Source organism: Cyprinus carpio, chromosome A5 (assembly GCF_018340385.1).
Source record: "Cyprinus carpio isolate SPL01 chromosome A5, ASM1834038v1, whole genome shotgun sequence".
Classification (NCBI taxonomy): domain Eukaryota; kingdom Metazoa; phylum Chordata; class Actinopteri; order Cypriniformes; family Cyprinidae; genus Cyprinus; species Cyprinus carpio.
The window spans coordinates 37,797,099-37,810,965 of NC_056576.1; positions in this window are offsets into that span (position 1 = coordinate 37,797,099).

Below are 13,867 nucleotides of genomic sequence, written 5' to 3' on the forward strand. Positions count from 1 at the left end.
ACATCTCAAACAAGTTGGGACAAGGCCATGTTTACCACTGTGTGGCATACCCTTTTCTTTTTATAACAGTCTGCAAACGTCTGTGGACTGAGGAGACAAGTTGCTCAAGTTTAGGAATAGGAATGTTGTCCCATTCTTGTCTAATACAGGCTTCTAGTTGCTCAACTGTCTTAGGTCTTCTTTCTCGCATCTTCCTCTTTATGATGCGCCAAATGGTTTCTATGTTTGAAAGATCTGGACTGCAGGCTGGTCATTTCAGTACCCGGATCCTTCTTCTACACAGCCATGATGTTGTAATTGATGCAGTTTGTGGTCTGGAATTGTCATGATGGAAACTGCAAGGTCTTCCCTGAAAGAGACGACGTCTGAATGGGAGCATATGTTGTTCTAGAACTTGGATATACCTTTCAGTATTGATGGTGCCTTTCCAGATGTGTAAGCTGCCCATGCCACATGCACTCATGCAACCCCATACCATCAGAGATGCAGGCTTCTGAACTGAGAGCTGATAACAACTTGGGTTGTCCTTGTTCTCTTTGGTCCGCATGACATGGCGTCCCAGTTTTTCAAAAAGAACTTCAAATTTTGATGCGTCTGACCACAGAACAGTTTTCATCTTTGCCACAGTCCATTTTAAATGAGCCTTGGCCCAGAGAAAACACCTGTGCTTCTGGATCATGTTTAGATATGGCTTCTTTTTTGACCTATAGAATTTTAGCTGGCAATGGTGAATGACACGGTGGATGGTGTTCACCGACAATGTTTTCTGGAAATCTTCCTGAGCCCATGTTGTGATTTCCATTACAGTAGCATTCCTGTATGTGATGCAGTGCTGTCTAAGGGCCCGAAGATCACAGGCATCCAGTATGGTTTTCCGGCCTTGACCCTTACGCACAGAGATTGTTCCAGATTCTCTGAATCTTTGGATGTTATTATGCACTGTAGATGATGATAACTTCAAACTCTTTGCAGTTTTTCTCTGAGAAACTCCTTTCTGATATTGCTCCACTATTTTTTGCCTCAGCATTGGGGGAATTGGTGATCCTCTGCCCATCTTGACTTCTGAGAGTTTTTGCCTCTGTGTTGGGGTATTTTTATACCCAATCATGTTGCCAATTGACCTAATAAGTTGCAAATTGGTCCTCCAGCTGTTCCTTATATGTACATTTAACTTTCTCCGGCCTCTTATTGCTACCTGTCCCAACTTTTTTGGAATGTGTAGCTCTCATGAAGTCTCACTTTCAACATTTGATATGTTATCTATATTCTATTGTGAATAAAGTATAAGTTTATGAGATTTGTAAATTATTCCATTCCTTTTTTACTCACAATTTGTACAGTATCCCAACTTTTTTGGAATCGGTTTTTGTATTTCATCTGTTCGTCCACTGGCAGAATGATCATTTATCAATTCTAGGAAAGATTATCTTCCTGGCCAAGAAAGAATAGCTTTCCTACTCAAACAGTACTAGCAGTAACTTAGCATGTAGCAAGATCAGTCTTCAGGGACTCCGAAATGTGAGAAGCACACACCGACATTCAGTTATAAATATAAGGAATTTAATTAATGAAACTACAGCTAACACACAACTAAACTAAGCAAAACACATACATACAGAAAGAAGAAAATTAAGGAAAGAGAGAGAGAGAGAGAAAGAGAGAGAAACAAAAGAATGGCAGTTTTTAACATCATTAACCCCAAATCTAATGAGAATCATCAGAAAATCAAAATCAACTTAAAAAAGGGACCCAAACTTAGATACACATCTAAATATTTGGAAACGGTTACTTGCATTGGCATTGCTTAACAACAGTCCGGATGCTGTAGACAAGTTGGTTCTTGATGAGTTTGTTAGAAATTGTCTCCCTTTACAACCCATTTGCATGTTTATTGCTGGTCTGAAAGATCTGTACAATATTAAGCCAATGTTTGGTAAAAAGAATATGTTGCTTATGTGGAAGTTATGGTGACATCCCATACACCATCAATCTGGGAATCAGAAGACAGTCATTTTGATGCCTAACATGGAAAACATTAGGGCAGTGATGCATTCATACATCTAAATCCAAGTATTTGGAGCCCTACTACATTACTACTTAGTTATAACTAAGCTACTATAACCTATGAACATGCATACAACACAGAAATACACTATATACACTTTGGGATAGTTGTATTATGGCTAGATGGAGCCAATGTCCTTTCCTATGTGTATTGTGTATTGTTGCCTCTAGATTTAATTACAATAAGGGAGGAGGTCAAGTTTATGATGCCTAAAACTTGATTGAACATCCTGATTACACCAAAATGTTATAATCTTAAAACAATCTGGTATATGACAGAGGATTAAGAAGGTCTTTATGATAGGAATAGCTCGGTCATTAAGAGTTTTATAAACAAACTACAAAATTTTAAACTGACTGAGGAAGACCCAAATACACTGAATTACAATAATCTAAACATGAGATAATAAACGCATGAATAACCTTATCCAAGTCTTGAAAAAACAAAAGTGGTTTAAGTTTGGAAATAATCTGTAATTAATAAAAATTGTTATTTACAACATAATTGATTTGTTTGGATAAACATCATTATGAGTCCAGAATAACACCAAGGTTCCTAACCTGGGAGGAAATTGAAGGGAAATGATCCTCCCAATCCCGCGCCATTACAACATCCAATGGGGAGGTGTTCTCTCTGGGGGTCTCTAGGGACAGGGTTACTGGATGGAAGACCTCCATTGTGCTGCCCATTCCGGGACCCACAGCGGAGTAGGGAGCTCGGGGATCCATGGTGGAGCAGGGAGCTCGGGGAGCCATGGCAGATTAGGGAACTCGGGATGCCATGGCGGATCAGGAAGCTTTGTGGGCTATACTTTGGAACAAGGGCCCTCCGTAGGCTATACTCGGGAACAGGGGCCCTCCGTGGGCTATACTCAGGAACTGAAATCCTCCGTGGGCTATACTCGGGAACTGGAGCTCACTCTGGGCTGGATTCAGGGACTGGGAAGCCCTTACTGGAGGGTGCTCTGGAGGAGCAGGCACATCAAGGCATTTTTGAGGAGCTGGCACTTTATACACTGGGGCGCATTCAGGGGTGGAAGCCGACACTGGAGTGCGCTCTGGGGCTGGAGCCGACCACCTTCTCCTCCTTAGATTCCTCCTTTGGTTCGGGATGAAAGGTTGTGGTTGGTAGGCTTGAGTGAGCCGTGGCCAGTGGGCTTGAGATCGGCGTGGCCGGTAGGCTGGAGAGAGGAACTGACTGACACTTTGTAAGTGGAGAGGTTTATGTTATGCAGTCCTCAGAATGAACAACTTTGGTCTCATTATTGGCTCGTGCCTACAGGAGCCTTTAGTATGAGTGCTCCAGGGCTGGGCTCACAGAGTGGCTTTATTCTGCACTTGATTATAGCATGGGGCTATTGGACACATTCCCAATAAGCGTGTCAATGCAATGGAAGGGACCATTTTAAAGGGAATGCTCTGGCTACTAATGTAACCTTGGTTCCCCGACATAAGGGAATGAGCATTGTGTAGGCTCCCATGTTATAAGGCTGCATGTAAATCAAAAGATTCTGATGAAATGGCTCTAAGAGCTGACTTATATAGAAGTCGGCTTCTCCCCTTTTGTAGGATTGAAGCACCATTGGTTCATGCAGCTAGACGAATGTAAACAAATTAGGCTGCAGTATCAGAATAAACAGGAGTTTCCTCCATAAGCTTGTCAACCCAAAGCTCATTATCACAGAGAACCAAGGTTACGTTAGTAACCAGATCGTTTCTATCCCATTACCCTACCCTTACCCCTAAATCTACCCCTCAAACAAAACATTCTGCATTTTTTAACCCCAGTGTTTGCCTTTTAAACAGAGTCATAACAGCAAACCATTTTAATGCTTAAAAGGACATTGTTGATTTGGGCAAGCCTCTATCCATAGTCTACTGATGACAGAGGTGAGAGAACATTTTCTATTTTTTTTTTTTTTTTTTTGCTTAGGGGAAGAAGAAGAGAGAGAGAGAACAAGTAAAAAGGGGTTAAAACCCTTCAAGCAAGAAACATCCACCTACACAGATTTTTAAAGTTTTCTGTAGCAGCGTGTGTGTATGTGTGTGTGTGTGTGTGTGTGTGTTTATAAAGGAGACAAAGCCCATGACTCATTTGTAATCACTCATTATCTCATCAGAAGCTGCTAAATCAAACCATGATGCTGTCTCCAACTCCGCAAACCCTGAGAATATGCAATGCTTAACGGTGAGTGCCAACTTTCCCTGCAAGCTTTTTTTTTCTGTTGTGTGTGGCTTATGATCTGGAACTCACTATAGAATATTTTGTCATTATTGTTATTTATTTGTTGTGTGGTGATGTTAAGAGCTTATCTTTTTACATTTGTTGATTGTCACCATTCTTCAGATTTGTGTGTCAGGTTTTGAGGTCTAAGTACAACATTTTAAAATAATATCCCAGATATCTTTGCTTTGTAAGATGATTGCTTCTTCAGAAACAAAGTAGCATAGTTTACTTTGTGCCATTTAAAACTGTATACGTTGTTACCAAATTGGTAGAATTAATTTGTTCTGCTAAGTTTATTTTATAATAAACAAAGTAGTTGCTTTGATGAATTTATTGGCTGAATGAAGCATTTTGAGTTTATTTTTGACAAAATATTGTACTTTTTACTTAGGACATACATTTAACTTATGACAAAAATTAAAACAATAGCCAAAATAATTTAAAATACTAAATGCATCATGTTGCCTTTATTTTTAATTTTTTTTTAATTCTAAACAAATCCTCTTTTACAAAGCACAAATCTATCAATGGGGTTACCTGTGGTTGTAGGTCCATGCATCTTTTCGAGTGCCTGTTTTGAACAAATTAAACTAAAGTGTACATGCCGAATACAGGTAAACAGAGTGTACTCTTGTAAAAGCCTGTCACTCTCTGTTGCATAATTTAAAAGATATAGCTCACCTCAAATGAAAATTGTGTAATTTACAAGTATGCTTTTCCAAAATTTTCTAAATAGTTTTTTTTTCTCCTGTGGAACACAGATGGATACATTCACACTGCTATTTTTGACTATGAAACGTACAAAACAAAAAAGCACCGTAAAGGAGGTCTATATGACTTGTTTGTTGCATGTTTTCTGAAGCAATAGTGACTTCGAGTGAGGAAGTGGTTGGGTCAGATAAGCTGTTCTTGGATCTGTCTAATTGAATAATATATTTAAGTTAGGACAAGTCTCAGAGTAGATTTAAAGAGGATTTAAAGAGAAGATAATGACAGTGGAGGAGGTGCTGCTGCCTAACATGGGTCAATACATCACACTTGAGACATGGGAGACATGCTGCAGATAAAGCACAACTAAAACACTGATAAACACAATACTGCACTGCTGAGCCAGTTGTGGGGGTGAGTACCAGTATCTAATGTTTTGTCATGAGGGTATGAGATTCTGATTGGGTTATATACCTACAGCCTGCCCATGTACATTTTCCTAACTCAAAAATGGGTAAACTTCAGAATGAAAAACTACTTTAGTTTTATTGTGCTCCAACATGCATCAGGCAATGATTAATATGGTTGCATTTTTATACCGTTTTCTCATTTTATTTGCAATTATATCACAGTCTGTTTTCAAGTTTAGTAACTTGCTGTTTCAGGAAAGTTTTGGAGTTCTACTCAAAAGGTCCCACTGAATGATCCATTGATTGTTATAGTGTTTTGTCTATCAAATATTGAGGTGTGTGTGTGTTACTCAGTCTCCCGTTCCCAAAATATTTGCTGTAAAGTTTTGTCTCACTGATTATATATTCTATAATAGTATAATTGTATATTCTATAATGTATGTAAATGTAAAATTCTATAATGTACAGTATATAATTGAATAATATTAACATACATTCAGCATAACATTTAACATTAATTTCCACCAGGTGTTTCGGTCAATGCGACAACCATACCATTTGGCATAAATTTAGATCAAGACACATGCCTGCTTTTGCAAAATCTACATTGCGATCTGGTCAGTTCCTACAAATTGAATAATATAAGCAATAAGCCCTAAGAAGCCATGGTTGATAGTGTATTCATAACAACTACAGGGCATTGCTAGGAATTGACAACATATCTAGAGAAAGTTGAGCATAATATGCTACAAATAAAAACATGCAAACTAACTTAAATGACATCATTAAAAGGGATAGTTAACACAAAAATTTAATTTCAGTCTCTTCATTTACCTGATGTTGTTCCAAACCTGTATGAATTTCTTTATCCTGCTGATCAGAAAATAATATATATATATATATATATATATGTATATAAATAAATATTTTTTTTCCCCTTCCATACTATGAAAATCAACTTAAACAGGTTTGAAATGACATAGGGGTGAGTAAATAAAGACAGAATTTTCAATTTTGGATTAACTATCCCTTTAACTTACCATACGTTGTTGATGTAGTTTGCGTCACGGAGACGAACCCTGTGATTCACACACGCATCCACCCACTCATTTACACTGATTACACTACATTACCATTAAGCCCCGTCCTTGGACTCTGATCACCGTCACAGCTGCAACCCATCAGGACTGGTGCTTATAAGCTGGAGTATCACATCAGTTCAATGCGAAGTCTTGATTTGCTGTGTCTGTCATTTCTGAGCGTTATGACCCGGTTTTGGTTTCCTGTTGCTGATCTTGTCTGTTATCGTCTACGTACCTCCGCTGCCTACCTACCGACCCTTGCTTGTTTACTGGACATTGATTCTCTGCCTGTGACCCTGACATTCTGCCTGTCCCCTCTTTACGTCTCTGCTCTTACTGCGTTGTTGAAACTGCTGTTACTGACCATTGCCTGTACGACTACGAGTTTCTTAATAAAGCCTGCACATGGATCCCACTTCGAGTTCTGGTTCATTACAGATTGTCTGATTCGGATGGAGATAAAAGGCCAGTTGATTGGACAGCAGGAATGAGATCTGGAGAGAGATCTGCAGTCAGGTCACAGCTGATTCTTTGGCTGCTCAAAGATCAATCACCATAGACTCTTTTGTTTCTTTTGCTGGCATCTTTGTGTTTGTGCATATGTTGAATGATAACATTGCATACCCCCTGACTGTTCTCATCCTGGACGATGTAAAAAATGATTCTGAAAAAAAAAAAAACCTTGTTGAAAGTGATACATTTTGGGTCTTTTAACAGACAGCAGGATTGGCTCATAATTGATATACAGGTCCTTCTCAAAAAATTAGCATATTGTGAAAAAGTTCATTATTTTCCATAATGTAATGATAAAAATTAAACTTTCATATATTTTAGATTCATTGCACACCAACTGAAATATTTCAGGTCTTTTATTGTTTTAATACTGATGATTTTGGCATACAGCTCATGAAAACCCAAAATTCCTATCTCAAAAAATTAGCATATTTCATCCGACCAATAAAAGAAAAGTGTTTTTAATACAAAAAAAGTCAACCTTCAAATAATATGTTGAGTTATGCACTCAATACTTGGTCGGGAATCCTTTTGCAGAAATGACTGCTTCAATGCGGCGTGGCATGGAGGCAATCAGCCTGTGGCACTGCTGAGGTGTTATGGAGGCCCAGGATGCTTCGATAGCGGCCTTAAGCTCATCCAGAGTGTTGGGTCTTGCGTCTCTCAACTTTCTCTTCACAATATCCCACAGATTCTCTATGGGTTCAGGTCAGGAGAGCTGGCAGGCCAATTGAACACAGTAATACCATGGTCAGTAAACCATTTACCAGGTGCCAGGTCGTGCTGAAAAACGAAATCTTCATCTCCATAAAGCTTTTCAGCAGATGGAAGCATGAAGTGCTCCAAAATCTCCTGATAGCTAGCTGCATTGACCCTGCCCTTGATAAAACACAGTGGACCAACACCAGCAGCTGACATGGCACCCGCCTGTGCACGGTGGCTCTGGATGTTTCTACTCCAGACTCAGTCCACTGCTTCCGCAGGTCCCCCAAGGTCTGGAATCGGTCCTTCTCCACAATCTTCCTCACGGTCCGGTCACCTCTTCTCGTTGTGCAGCATTTTTTGTTACACTTTTTCCTTCCCACAGACTTCCCACTGAGGTGCCTTGATACAGCACTCTGGGAACAGCCTATTCGTTCAGAAATTTCTTTCTGTGTCTTACCCTCTCGCTTGAGGGTGTCAATGATGGCCTTCTGGGTTAACCTCTTACCCATGATTGCGGTTTTGAATAATGAACCAGGCTGGGAGTTTTTAAAAGCCTCAGGAATCTTTTGCAGGTGTTTAGAGTTAATTAGTTGATTCAGATGATTAGGTTAATAGCTCGTTTAGAGAACCTTTTCATGATATGCTAATTTTTTGAGATAGGAATTTTGGGTTTTCATGAGCTGTATGCCAAAATCATCAGTATAAAAACAATAAAAGACCTGAAATATTTCAGTTGGTGTGCAATGAATCTAAAATATATGAAAGTTTAATTTTTATCATTACATTATGGAAAATAATGAACTTTTTCACAATATTCTAATTTTTTGAGAAGGACCTGTAATTGTTAAATCCTGCAGCCAACATAACTGCTGTAACCAACAACTGCTTTAAAGGGTTCACATTTCCTGTTTTTCACAACACATTTTTGAAAGACAGGCTTGAGTGAATCTCATGCAGCACTGCTCTTCTGAACTTGAATGAAATGATCACTTTAGTGCCCCATAATACACAACCCTGTTCCACTGATAATTAAACTCGCTTAAGCCTTATTCAGATAGTAATGGTTTCTCATGGAGACATAAGCTATTTGCAACATTTACAGGGATTAGTCTATGATTTTTATTGCTGTCCAAATCCAGAATGTTGGTGTTTTTCTCCCACCACCCGCATAAAAATCCCTGGCAGAATTACCTAATGTTTTTTGACAAACACCAAGATTGTGTGGTAATTTATTTGCGGTCCGACTCCACATCTCTAAATTTACAAGAAGAGATCAATTTAAAAATGTATTGTTTAAATCTGTCACGATAAGGGGTTTTGTCTTTGTTATCTCTGGACTCCATTCCCCATAAACCCCTGCCTAGGAACTCATTATTGCACCACACCTGTTTCCTATCAGTGACACTATAAAGTGTGCACTCATTCTCACACACATTGCTGATTATTGTTTAGCCTGTACCATGTTCCTAATCTCCGTGTTTCCTTGCCTTCTTGTTTTTGACCTTGGACAGTTTATCGGATTACTCTTTTTTTTTTTGTCCTGGATTGAACCTATTTGCACCTGTTTTGACCCATGCCTGTTTTTGACCACTCTTTAATAAAAGCCTGCAGATGGATCCACGAGTCAAGCCATGTCTCGTTCTGAACATTACAAAATCCTTTTTGACCATTGTCGAGCACCGTATGGTCACTGTTGAGCTTCTCTATAATTTGCATGGATTTTAGATGTACACTTATTACTGAAATGCTGGAAAGAATTTACAAGAAAAATATTTCAGTACCGCTCCACCACAGCGAGTGGGAGCTGTTAAGAACAAAAAGAAAGAAAAGAAATGCACAAACATTTTAAACGGGCCGCAATTATGGCAACAAGAGGTATGCAATAAAATTTCAAAATATTATGTACAATTACATAAGCTAAATTAAATATGTAAACCAAACAGCTTTATTTTTATCTGGAAAGTAAGAGGTTGTGTTGTCTTATTTCTGCTAATTTCCACATTTAAATGACATAAAATATAAGACAAAAAAGCTATTTCAACTGTAGCATGTCTCATTTTCCAGTTTTAAAACAGGATATTTAAATAATCAAATAATAAATACTATATAATTTTCCTATTATTAAATTAAATATGAATTTATTGTTATTTGCGACTGACCACATGAGCAGTGCATTCCCAGGGTCACAGGATCACAGAACGATAAATCTGAATAAATCTTTGAGTTTATTACTGAGCTGCCATGTAAATTTATTTTTACAGACGTGCACATGAGAAACAAATACTGTCTGAATTGGACTTTAGAATAATACACTTAAATATTCGACTCATTCTGCCAAGCTTCCACAATATTTCCAAAAACTCTAGATAGTTTTTGGTCTGTTCTTGTTATCTGGGCAGGCTGCCTTGCATTAAGAGCAACTTCTTTTAATTTGGTTACACAGAAGAAAGTGTATTTTTGCTTCAGTTCCTGATTTGTGATCTCTGGCAAAGTAATACAATATACAGCAAGCCATTTGCGTTTACTCAGTACTCAGACTTTTGAAAAATTATGCAATCAAGACACTTATGCTTAACAGACAATGTCAGTAGGGGTTTATGATCCCACTGTAAACTGAACTATCTGCCCCAAAGATATTGGATTCTTAAGGTTTCTTTCCTGATTTGTTATCATATGAGATGTTGACCAAAGTGAGCTTTGTCACTGGCCAACAATTCTTTGCATTTGTTGAAAACATTTTATTCCAGCTCTAGAAAGAGACACTATTTCTCAAGCGCTTTTCATGAACGTGATTCGAGACCCCCCCCACCCCCTGCCAACACAGTTTTGCGTAGGGCCCCCAGAAGTCTAGGATCGGCACTGCATAACCCAATTAATATTTATGCATACACAAAATCCATTTTATTCATTTAGAAACATCTGGAGGGAGCATGATGAGCAAAACTCATCGCTCTCAAGGTGAATTAATTATTTTGAAACTTACCAAACTGCAAAAGTCAATGGCATGGAGAAAGCTCTCTGCATATCAGAGTGTGCTCTCTCGGTAGACTTTGGATAGAAAGCAAGCCGTACTGTGAAATGTACTTTGTGTATGCATTAGGAACTAGAGAAATTGTGTTCTGGTGGCATTATATAAAGTTTTTAACTCTCTAATTTCACTCTTTTGGGACAATACTGGATGTAGAGACTTTGTATGTGCAGCAGATGGTTGGGACAATTACTTTCCATCAAGGATCAACCTCCTCCCTCCAAGCAATAGTCAGTGGCTGCATCCAGAAGCTTAGGCAGCTGCTTTGTTGTCTTGCCGCCCTATCAGGCAATGACTTCACTGGTATGACATATGCAGTGCAACATTGTTGCTAGGTTGCCATTAGCTCTTCACTGCCATCTGGTGTGCTCACATTTACTTTTGATTTTATTCTATGCATAAATACAATAATGGTATTTGAAAACATTGAACATTGTTGAAATAGCCTGCTGAAGCCCTGCACACTAGAGGATAAGGCTTAGAATCCAAAACCTTCACCTTCCTTTTTAACAAACTTGCAAACTTGCTTAAATGAAATTCTATTTTATTATTATTATTATTATTATTATTATTATTATTATTATTATTATTATTATTGTTGTTGTTGTTGTTGTTGTTGTTGTTGTTAAAAAAAAATCTCTAGTGAGTTGAGGAGTCTTTTGGCCCTGTCCTCTGCAGTCGTCTGCCCGGTGTCTTATTTTCTAACATCTTCCTTTCTTCTCTGAAAAGGTCATTGAGGCTTCTCTTATTAGCCCTTTGTCTCTGACTTGGACCTGGCTCACTCTGCTCAACAAGGGATAAGGTAAAAGGACCTGACAGCTTTGGCTCTTCACAGGTGGAAGAGTGTCTCTGACATAAAGCCTTACTCATATGGGTGAATCAGGGTCATGATGCAGACTGTTGAAGAATTTTCCTGAGAAGCAGCAGTGAGAGACACCATGCAGTTAGGCCTAAATTTTTTAAAACACATGGATAATTAAACTTTAATTTAACAGAGGAAACATATTAATGTTTTAACACCAGAACAAGAGTACAACAAGAGCAAAAAAAACTAATAATTTTCAGTCTAGGCACTAAAAAAAGTGTCAGTATCTTAAAATAAGTTGAAATTACTGAGATTATCTCTTACACTTTTGTGTTCCAAGCAAGCAAATGCAAAACTGGTTATGAAAAAAAAAAAAAACAGTGGGTATAAAATAATCACATTTTGTTGCTTTGCAGCCTGAAATGAAGATGGACAAAGTTTTTGTTTTATCAAGCAGTATTTACTTCCAAGTGAAAGATATAACACCAACATGTCAGAAAAAACAAACAAAAAACAGAATCACTGAGTTGGAAAAAGGATCACCCCCCTCACTCAAGCATTACAAAGTGCAAGAGCTGAGTCTAAATCTTAAGTTCTCATTCTGCTAGATCTAGCTGCTGCATTCGACACTGTTAATCATCAAAATTCTTCTGTCCACCCTCTCATTGCTAGGCATCACCAGAACAGCACTCCACTTGTTTGATTCTTACCTCACAGGTAGGTCCTTCAGGGTGTCTTGGGGAGGAGAGGTATCCAAATTACATCAGCTGGTTACTGGGGTTCCTTAAGGATCAGGGCCCGTATTCACAGAACATCTTAAGGCTAAAAGTAGCCCCTAACTTGACGATTTAGGAAAAAATCTTAAAATAGTGGGCGTGTCAGTCCTAAATTTAGGACTCCTAAATTTTTGCTCTAAGAGTATTTCACAAAGCGTTTGATTATATCCTTAATATATAGCTGTTCTCGCATCCAGATTGGTTTTCTTTTATGTTTGCATGTCTTACTATCAGCCATGATTATTCTGCTAAATAAAAGACAGTTTATGTGCATATTACCTAAATTTTATTAGTCACTTAGTCGAAAAAAAAAAAAGAAATTCACATGAGGTGGCGAAATCACGCAGTCTGTGACGGACAAATAACAGCCAGTCTATGTGGTAATATAGTACATTGGGCAGGACATCCATATGCTCACCTAACATTCATTGACTTCAAATATGGCTTATTATCTGAGATATGTATGTAGTAGCAACTTTACATGGCAGCTCAATCTAATGTTAGCCTAGAAAAAAGTTAGCCACTGCGATCATTTTCTCTTAAAATACTTGAGACAAGAGTAATGCATCTTTTGTATCTTTAAAGACTCTACGTTTATTTGTGTGCACTCAGAATAGCAACGAAATGTTGCGCTTTTGTAAAATAATTAAAGCAAACATGAAGCGCTTTCTGCCATCTCAGACTCTGTGAACTTGAGTGCATCACTTCGAAACTCTGTGTATGCTTGCCTTATTATAGACATGAAAAATATATCTATAGAGAGTGAAACTTTTAAATTAACCAATTCAAACAGAAAACAAATATTCTCACATTATGTAATCCATATGAAAGATGCATACAGATGCTGCGGAGATGAGTCACTCTCGCAGACTTCATCTCTTAAAACGAAAACAGAAAGCACTAGTGTAACAATAAATTACGACATTACAATAAATTAAAACGTTAATGCAGTGTACTTACTGTTTTTCCCTAACAAATTCATAATTATTATATTTGCCGGTGCGCTGTGGCAAGCCTTTTTTGCATGTGCTTGAGCGGTTATTAGGCTATGTAGGCAATTAAAGGCTCATTATTATGATTTATATGGTTTACTAATAAAAGTGCGACTAACAGTCGACTAATGCTTAAAATGAACGACTTCTAGTTGACCAGGAAAATCTTTAGTCGAGGGCAGCCCTAATGCATATTGACTAATTGTTTAATAGAAGGATACAAATAAGAGGCTGACAATTAGCTGAATATATAGCCTACTTGTTTAATTAGTGACACTTAGCCTGCATTTTAAAATCTTTATTTGAATGTGGCAATTAACATTTTTATTTGAAAACCTTTATTTGAATATGGCAACATAATATTGCGCTCTACAATATATCTATGAATAAATCTCTGACAGAGACTATCAGCCAATTACTGTGTGCATAGTTAGTAAGTATACTGACATCATCCATATGAGGTCAATGAGGTCAACCCCGCCCTTACTCTTAGCTTAAGACTTCTGTCTATTCCTTAGTAAAAGTTTGTCTTAGCAGCTTTGTGAATAGGTTTTAAG